Raw genomic sequence first — 9,647 nt, 5'->3', positions numbered from 1 at the left:
CTCTCTCCTAATCTGAGTCTATAAACAGTCCCTGTCTCCTAACAATTTAAACCAGCAGTGTTCTTGTAGCTGACCCACCTGACCCGACTCCTCTCTAAAACCGAACCTGGTCAGTTTTACTCTTAAAACCTGTTCCGTCAGTAGCTTTGAAGCCCTCCGACACAGTGAGGGGATGTGTGGTGGCCCACGCCCAGTCGCCTCCGGGTGGGTTGTTTAAACTCTTCTCTGCACTGTTACAGCGGGTGGGTGCGATCGACGGCTCCACCTGATTCAAACCAAAGAAAAGGCAATTGAAACTGACCTCTGGGGGTGTTTATTGTGCTTGGAAACAGGAGGCAGAAAGCCCTGATTCTGTGCGGATGTTCCAGGACTGAACTTCTTCCCTTGATTGTGTGAATCAGAACAGAATGACTGCGGCTTTGAACTACGGAGTCTACAGATTCTACCTTTGCATGAGCCTTTGAAGTATTAATAACTGGTGTTTAAAAACCGACTAATTATAGCAGCTTGTACTCAAAGGAACATTTCCTGGGAGAACATTGCAGTGTCCCAACATGAGCAGTGACGGTTTCTTTACCTTTCAGTGGGTTTAATGTGTGTTGAAACTTAAATGTGACTGGAGAAGCACATTTAGGGCAGGTGTTTTCACACATCCAAATATCCAATCATGTTCTAAGGCCTGAGTGAAGAAATTTGCATCTGCAGCTTCGGGAAAGACGTCGTCATGGCCTTCGATGACTGTTTCATTACAGCAAGAATAAATAACTGTATTTACTGTGTAAGCTCTTTGGGGACGAGAGTGAAATTCCAAAGTCAAACTTGAGAAACTTCCCCTGTTTTGCCAACCTGGAAGTAAAACTTCATGCAGCGTTTTCTTTGATTTTCTTCCCGGCGGGGGATCAGAAGTTCAGAGTTCCCGTTCAAATGCAGCACTTGTGGATCAAACAATTTCGACTCTTTGGGAATGCTGAGAACTGCTGGCAGATACGGTTAAGCCCCAAAGTTGGTTCAGTTTTCTGACTCAGATGATAGAAACTGTTACACAGCAATCATTTAACTGACGTTTATTGATTTTTTAAAATGGTGGTTGCTGGTAAAACGGATCCATAATGTCCCTTTTTTATCCTCCTGTTTGTCTTAATAACTTACTGTTGCTAACATCTGCTTTTTGAGTGCATTTCAGCCCTGCTGTTAGACTCAGGTATTTATCAGCTTCAGCTCTGATCAGCATTGATAGGAGCACCCAGATGCTACATGCTGATTTTCAGTAAGGGTGCTGCGCTCACGGCCGTCGGAGTGGGAACAGCTAGCCTTTTCTATCTGAAACATTACTTTAACACCTGTAATATCTCTGATGTAGGCTCTAAAACTGAGAGCAACAAGTCACTGATAAAACCCGACAAGACTGACTGAGCTGACTTCTGCCCTCAATTCAAAACACCATAAACTAATGAGCTTAGCCTGCAGGGTACAGTGTAATTCCATCGCTGCATGCTGTCTGTAGCTTACAGGTTTGTCCGTTAGCTGCGCGGCGTAGCTCCAGTTTTGTGTACATTGTGCAGTAAAATCTTTTCGTCCAGTGGAAACTTTCTTATAATGAGCTCATAAGTTCCACTTAAAGGCATCAACGTTTAACATGAGGAGTGTTTTCTCAGAGAACAGCCAGGGCTTGAGCCTTGAACCTTCTCTTAATGCTGTGGGGGGGTTTTCTGGCACAGTTTGGTTCTTCTCGTTCCTTCGGAGAACAAAAACAAAATGACTTACAGAATGAACACGATGTGACTTGATCAGTTACATGTTTAACTTGCACCATAGTGACACTGTTTTCCACCGAAGACAAGAGATAAAAAGACCACGATGAAGAGGGACCTCGTCTTCCTGCCGTCTTTCTGTTCTCTGCTTGAGGGAAATTGTTTTATATCAACAACCCAGAACCCCCCCCAGTGCTGGGATATAAACAGGAACATGCTTGGAGAGACTTTTCTGCCTCTGAACTCCCAAGCAGCTGCTCTTTCTCCTCACCTTCTTCCTGCTCCTCAGCCTCTGATGTGAAAAGAAACGTGTTCATTCATGGGATTCCTGTTTTCATTTGGATGCAGTTTAAACTGGTTTGTCGGGGGTGAGACGTCCCGTTCTGGCCACCTGCAAACTCCAGTCAATAAATATATAAAATGCTGAGACATCAATACAAACGTAATATAAAACCTGCACTTTGGGTAACTGTGTAACATGTCTGTTGGTACATGTTTTACTTGACCTGCGTCACCTTCCTGAAGGCAGCAGTCCAAAGTGAAGATGACCAGGGTGTGAGGAGTCTTTTGTGCTATTTTTTGCTCTGGATAGGTAGCGACTGTCAGCAATGTGAGGGAAGAGAACGGCCTTATTTTCCCAGCTGACTTTATGGCCATGTTCAGGGCCTTTTTGTCAGCTACAGAGCGACCCGTGCTGCACGCCGTGAGGCCATAAGTGACGTCGCTCTCGATGTTTCACATGTTACCTGTTTTATTTTGGTAGGACTCTGTCCTTCGGTTCAGTCTGGAACCTTTACTGCAGTTTCCTGTAATTAATCCCCTCATCACGCCTTCGGTATAAATTCTCCTGGTTTTGCTTAGTTAAGTTGCCAGATCATTGATGTTGCTTTGGATATTGTTGTTGTCCTTCTCGTGGTTTCTCTGTGAGTAAGTTTGTCAGTTCGTCTTTCTTAGATTCTGTTTGACTTTTCTGTTGTCTGTTATTCTGACCTCGGCAGCGCCTTTAATTCTTTTATTAAAACCTCCGTCGTTGCCTGCCTTCACCTCCTTCCTCTGGTTGCCCTGCATTTGGATCCCAAACCTGTTCAAACACAACGTATGTTCTGATTCGCTCGAATACCACATGATCGCTGCCAGACAGAAAACAACAGCCCGAGGACACGTTACATCACAATTTACAGGCATTGATTGTGACACTACTATGAACCTGGACCTGTTATTACCTGATTTCTGGTGAGACTGAGTGGGAACAAGTCAGATTGTGTAGAAGTCTACAAGCAAATAGCAACTCTTTTCACTCTTTATTTCCGTATTTATTCATTTATATGCATATATACTTATGTTTAATTAAGTTTATTTATGTTTTTTATCTCGATCACGAGTTCCACGTGTTCTTTAAAAGAGAGAGATAACCAATTTGGGTCACATTTAGTTTACAGAAGACGCAGTTTAAGCCATAAAGTGAGCATTCATTGTTCGAAGGCTTGAAATCCAGATCAAATCTTCTCCCGTCACACTTATAAATAAAAGGATGAGGAGCAAATGCCAAACTCAAGGCTTCAAAAACAAATAATTTAGTGACGTCATGCTTCGTGCGTCCATCTTTGATAAGAAGAGCAGCATATTTGTCTTCAAAGCTGGATCAGTGCAGCTTTAAAACAGCTCTGAAGGAAAAACTACCTCAAGTAGCATCAACACGAGTGATAGATGGAGCCAAACAGTTGTTTTTGGGTTATACTGGATGACTTTGGATTGGATGTTTGACGTTTCCTCTGCTCATGCAGATTCTCAGGGAGAGAAGCTGGAAGCGGCTGCCCAAACAGGACCTCTCCCACACCCACACCACACTGTTCCCTCTTTGTTTTTACGCTCGCTCTCATATCCACGAGTTCATGTTCCCGACAAAAAATCCTTTCACTCGTTTGAAGTGGGCGGCCAAATGACGGGGTGGAATAATTTTAGGAATCTAGTTTCACTGTTGATAAAGTTCCTACAGCATTAAAGTACATCAGTCTGGAGGCATGTGAAGAATTTTAACAAGAATGAATGACTGTAGAACTCATTATGGGAGGTTCTGTTGGTATTTATAATGTAGAAGTAGGTCAAATTCAACTGGAGACGAACTGACGGAACAGCAAACAGAACAAAACCTGAAATCTGGAAAGTCTTCCATGTATCGTCAAGCAGCAGCATCGTGCATCTTGATCTTCCTTTTTGGAACTCAGTGCAGCCTGTAGAGGACCATGCTGCAGCATCATGGCTACTCGTCCTCTTGTGCATAATCTGATTTGGTTTGGTAACAAACATGTCAGTAATTTCATCATTATGTTGCCACAGATCGGTCTGCTTCATGCACACTTCTGCATTCACAAAAGCAAACTTAAACTGTTGTGTAAAATCTCCTGTGATAGTTTAATGATTACAGATGTTTGTTGATGTTGACTGCAAGGTGCCCAGGTCCTGTGGCTGCAGAACCAGCCCAGATCATCAGCCCTCCACCACCGTGCTTGACAGCTGGTATGAGGTGTTTGTGCTGATATGCTGTGTTTGGTTTCCTCCAAACGTGCTGCTGTGCATTAGGACCAAACATCTCCACTTTGGTCTGGTCTGTCCAAAGGACATTGTTCCAGAAGTCTTGAGCTTTGTTCAGATGCAGCTTTGCAAACCTAAGCTGTGCTGCCATGTTCTTTTTAGAGAGAAGAGGCTTTCTCCTGCAGCCCTTCCAAACAAGCCATCCTTGTTCAGTCTTTTTCTAACTGTGCTGTCATGAACTTTAACCTTTAACATGCTACCTGAGGCCTGTAGAGTCTGAGATGTAGCTCTGGGCTTTTTCACCTTGGGGTGAACTTGCTGGGACGTCCACTCCTGGGAAGATTGACAGCTGTCCTGAATGTTTTCCACTTGTGAATAATCTTTCTCTCTGTAGAAATATGGACTCCAGATAGTTTGGAAATGGCCTTATAACCCTTCCCAGACTGATGGGCAGCAACAGCTGCTTCTCTGAGATCATTGCTGATGTCTTTCCTCCTTGGCATCGTGTTAACGCACACCTGAAAACTGACAGAACTTCTGCTTTTATAGAGCTGCACACACTGACTGATGATCAGTTAATCAGAGCATTGATCAGCAGCTCCTGGCTGCTACTTACCCTCTTAGTTCCTGTGGAAGCAGTGAGGGTTCACTTAGTTTTTCACACACTTTTTCTGCATTTTAATGAAAACATATTAACATGATGTGATATTTTACGTGTTTTTGTTGATTTGAGGCTTTTTAAAAAAGAAATTCTGTCCTGATGTGTAAAACCTTAGAATTGAAAGGGGGTGCACTTTGTTTCACACGTGACTGTAGTTCAGTTAGACAGAAAACCTGTTTATCCTGTCAGTATTTCATGTTTTTAGCAGGACTTCATCATTCGGAATATTTTGATGAATAAATACACATGAAACAATGTTTTACATTTAAACAATAATTTAAACTTGCAGGAAATAAACGAATGAAAAACTAAACGTGTATTACAATTAAATTCTACAAATATAAAACACCTCTTGTCGGTCTTCACTAATGTTTGATTTCTGCACCTTTGGTCAAATCATCTGAAATGAAGCTTCTTGCTGCTGTTGCTTTCTGTCACTCTTTCACTGCTTTAGGCTCTTTAAAGTTTCCTAACGGCAGATTCGTGTGTCTTAAAGTAAAAACAGTAACCAGTCATGTTGCATCCTATGACCTGATAGGTGCAAAGTAGCACCAATCAACCCCAACTGGCATTTCATATTCATGCAGAGATGCTGACAAACTGTCAGTGGGTCTACATTAACTCGATTATAGCTACAGTTGGGTTATGCTCCTTATCTGAGGGTAATTATCCTTGGATATATGGCGGTGAATGAATGGAATCACTGGCACAAAGCATGTCACACCCCGGTACCATAGGTGGCGCTGTCCCCATTTCAGCTATCGCTAATAGAGCCACTTCCTGTTGACGTCTTCACCACCAACAACAACAAACTCAGGCATTCAGAAAGATGGCGAACGCAGAGCGAGATGAAGCTGCGTCCCTCTCCATCTGTGATGAGCTGGTTATGGCACAGACGATGCACAACGGCGCATTCTCCATCGCCTGGTTTCTTTCTTTCTGACGACAACAACAGTAACATCGTCTCCTTCCACTTCCGGGTGACGATTGCGGGAAAAATCTGGAGCATGCTCAGAACGCTCGATCTGATCCTCTGTCGTCTACGTGCACGTTCAGTGCACGTTTGGATCGAGTTATCTCAGAGTCTTAAAGGGGAACTCCGGTATTTTTAAACCTGGACCTTATTTCTGGCATGAAATACGTTCATCTACTCACGAGAACAGTTTGGTGAAAGTCGTCGTCCTTCAGAAGATATTTAGATAACTGGAGATCCATATAACGGAGTGAACGGGGCTTAGAGGATGCAGCCTCTAAATAAGGCATTATCTGTCTTTATTTCACCAATACTTTAAGAAGAATGAATGAATGAACGTGTGCTATAGCTCTGTTAGCTCATAGCTGCTGTTATGTGGCTACTTGCAGCTATAGGAGAGCTAACGGAGGGATTTCTACACAGGCACTCTACTGGGACCACTATCACAAGTAACCCGACCTGATTCGATTTCTTGTCAGATTAAGCTTGTTACATGAGCTGAATAACTCAATCTTATTGTAATTTAGCCATTAATCCGATCCGATTGCCCGCATGTAACCACACTGTCTCACTCAGTGACAGACAATCAACCCCAACTGGCGTTTCATATTCCTGCAGAGATGCTGACGAACTGTGAGACAGCATGTTAGAGGTCTGACAGCAGGATGTTCCCACACTTCTGCTGGGGGCCGGATCGAGCTGCCGCAGTTGCACAGAGACAGACGGACGCAGTCGGATGAGCCAGGAAGGCAGACACAGATTAAAGTGTATTTGTGATGCGCTCCAACCTGAATGAAAGTGCTGCATTCTTCAGGATTCAACCAAAATCCGCCTTCAGGCTCGATCTGACCAATAAATGTCGAACCCGCTCACCTCACCTCAACACAGGAAATTGTCTGTCTGCAGCCTTGATGTGTGAGCGCTCACACGCTTACTGTATGTGTTTTTCTCACAGGTGACCCTCCTCTAAGAGGTGAAACTATTCTTGTTCCTTCTGTTAGCGTTAGCCCCGCTGTGGCCTGTGACAGGTAGCTGTGTCTCTGTGTGCTCGTGCAGCAGCGTTGATACAACAGACAGCTGCAGGCGCTTTGTTCTCTGTCCTCCAAGAACTTTTAAACTCACCCTGCCTTTGGTCTCCAGATGCTCATGGCATCCCTCTCACAGCATGTCCACCAGCTCCTCGTCTCAGGTTTAAGGCCACGCTCTGCACACTGCTCTGAAACCTCGTCCTCTGGTGTCTTACTTGTGTTTCGTCACATATTCACATTTGCTTGAGAGGCTTCTGGAGCATTGCTGTGGCTTTGAATTTTGTACTTTCTAATCTTCTTATATCATATCTGCAATGACTGTATGTGTAAAAACCATCTGCCAGGAAGGAAACCTCCTCAGAGTTTCCTGTAAAGGTTTCTGAAACATGCTGGTGATGCAAAACAGAGCAGCAGGTTGTTTAAAGTTGATGAAAACTGAAAACATTGTTCATAAAAGTTATTAAAAGCTTTGCAGATATGATTTGATGAAAAGCTGAGATACAGCTGTTGCAAACTACACATTAAGACTAAGTTGTTTCTGATTCCATCACATGTTTTAGAGGTTAAGGGAGTTTAAAGTCTTAACAAGGAAGTATGAGCTGGCAAAGAGTAACGACACATATGCTGCTGAAATACTGAAGATTTTGAGGTTTTTTTGTTGGGGATACAGTCAGCTTCAAAGAAGCTCTGTATCAGAAGGCCACCTGTATTTTTTCTTTGGAGTTGATGGAAAATAAACAGAAAAATGCCCTTAGTGTTTCCACTCGTATGTGTGGCTGCTGTGAGAGGACACTGTGGGCTGCTGCATGTGTAGAAACAGGAAAAACAAGCTGGAAATGGAGCCGAGAGAGCAGAAACAGCTCTTTACAGCCACGATAAAATGCACTTTCTCTGACGTTGACACAGAAGAAGCTTTAAGTATTAGCTTAAAGGTCAAAGTAAATCGTTTTTTCTCTTTTTAAACTATTTGGCTCCCACTGATTGTCAGACCTCAGATTGAGGAGGAGCAGTGTGGATTCCTCCCGGGTCGTGGGACAGTGAACCAGATCTTTCCCCTCAGAGTTGCTGAGGGGATCATGGGAGTTTGACCATCAGTCTACGTGTTTGTGGACTTGGAAAAGTCGTACGACCGTGTCCCTCGAGGGATTCTGTGTGGTGAGCTGAGGGAGTTGCTCCCGGTACAACCAAAGAAAGAGCTGTGTCCACATTCTTGGAGCAAAGTCGAGCTTGTTTACGAACCTGTTTGTGGTTTCATGGACAGGATCTGCAGGTGTAGTCGGGGGGAGGAGGGCGTCTGGTTTGGGAACCTCAGGGTTACAGCTCTGCTGTTTGCAGATGATGTGGTTCTGTTGACCTTCAGCTGCTCTGCAGCTGAGTGTGAAGCAGCCGGGATGAGTCGGCTCTTCCAGATCTGAGGCCATGGTTCTGGGTCGGGATGAGTCTCTGCTTCAGCTGGAGGAGTTTCAGCATCTCTGGACCTGGTTCTCAGTGATGGTGAGTTGGAGTCAGAGATGGACAGACGGATCAGGGCTTCGTCAGCAGTAATGAGGGCGCTGCTCTGGTCCGTTTGGTGAAGAGGGAGCTGAGCCGGAAGGAGAAGCTTTCAGGTTCCTGCTCCATCTTTGTTCCAACCCTCACCTGAGCTCACAGATCTGGGTTCTGACCCAAAGGATGAGGTCGTGGATACAAGCGGCTGAAATGAGTTTCCTTCAGAGGGGGCTCAGCCTTAGAGAAAGGGGAGGAGCTCCATCATCCAGAGGGAGGAGCTCCATCATCCAGAGGGAGGAGCTCTACCGTCCAGGGGGAGGAGCTCCACCATTCGGAGGGAGCTCGGAGTAGCGCCGCTGCTCCTCCACATAGAAAGGAGTCAGCTGAGGTGGTTCCTCTGGTTAGGATGCCTCCTGGGAGGAGGCTCCGGGTCAGAACCAGACCTCTATGGAAGAATTAAAACACCCATGTGGCCTGGGAACGCCTCAGGATCCCCAGGAGGAGCTGGAGAGGGATGGATTGATGGATCTTATCTGTGGCTAAAAAGCTTTATTATCCATCTATTATCAGCTCTATTACCAGTTACACACATGTAACTGATACTGTTTCATATCTACAACACAAGAAACCTGCGGTAGGAGACTGTAGAAACCTTAGAAACAAGCCACTGAACGCTGAAATGTGCTGTCTGTCCGTGAAACTTTCAGCCCTGTCTGCATCTCAGACTTTACGCTGCTCACTGGTTTGTGAAATACATCATCGGAGAGCTAAACTCCTTTTGATTATAACTTTATTTAGCTCCCTAACCCACGGTCTGTGAAGACCTCTACCATAAATCTCTCTGCTATACTTCAACTTTGGGGATTAATAAAGTATTATTGAATTGAATTGCAGAAGAGAACCGTCACATATTGTATATTTAAAAAGATACTGGTCACTATATCAGTCGGAGCCAAACCAGAGCTCATTCAAACCCTTTAACGAACCACAAATGCATAAATCCTTTTGATTTCTCCTCCTTCCAAGCGTCACAAACTAAATTTCATTCATAAATAGCTGTGAACCAAAATTATCACATCCTTACAAAGTCCTAAATCTTCAATCCAAATATGCTTTTAGTTTGGCTCTCTGAGCTAAACTTGATCAATTTTGTGATTCTTTCTAAGCCAAGCGCTCATTTTCTGCTGCATTTTGGCTGAAATGTGCTCCAATTC

This window comes from Leuresthes tenuis, unplaced genomic scaffold, assembly GCF_036924035.1.
Source record: "Leuresthes tenuis unplaced genomic scaffold, fLeuTen1.0.hap1 SCAF_5, whole genome shotgun sequence".
In the NCBI taxonomy this organism is placed as follows: domain Eukaryota; kingdom Metazoa; phylum Chordata; class Actinopteri; order Atheriniformes; family Atherinopsidae; genus Leuresthes; species Leuresthes tenuis.
The sequence above is the reverse complement of the archived record's forward strand: the minus strand, read 5'-3'. Positions refer to the sequence as shown.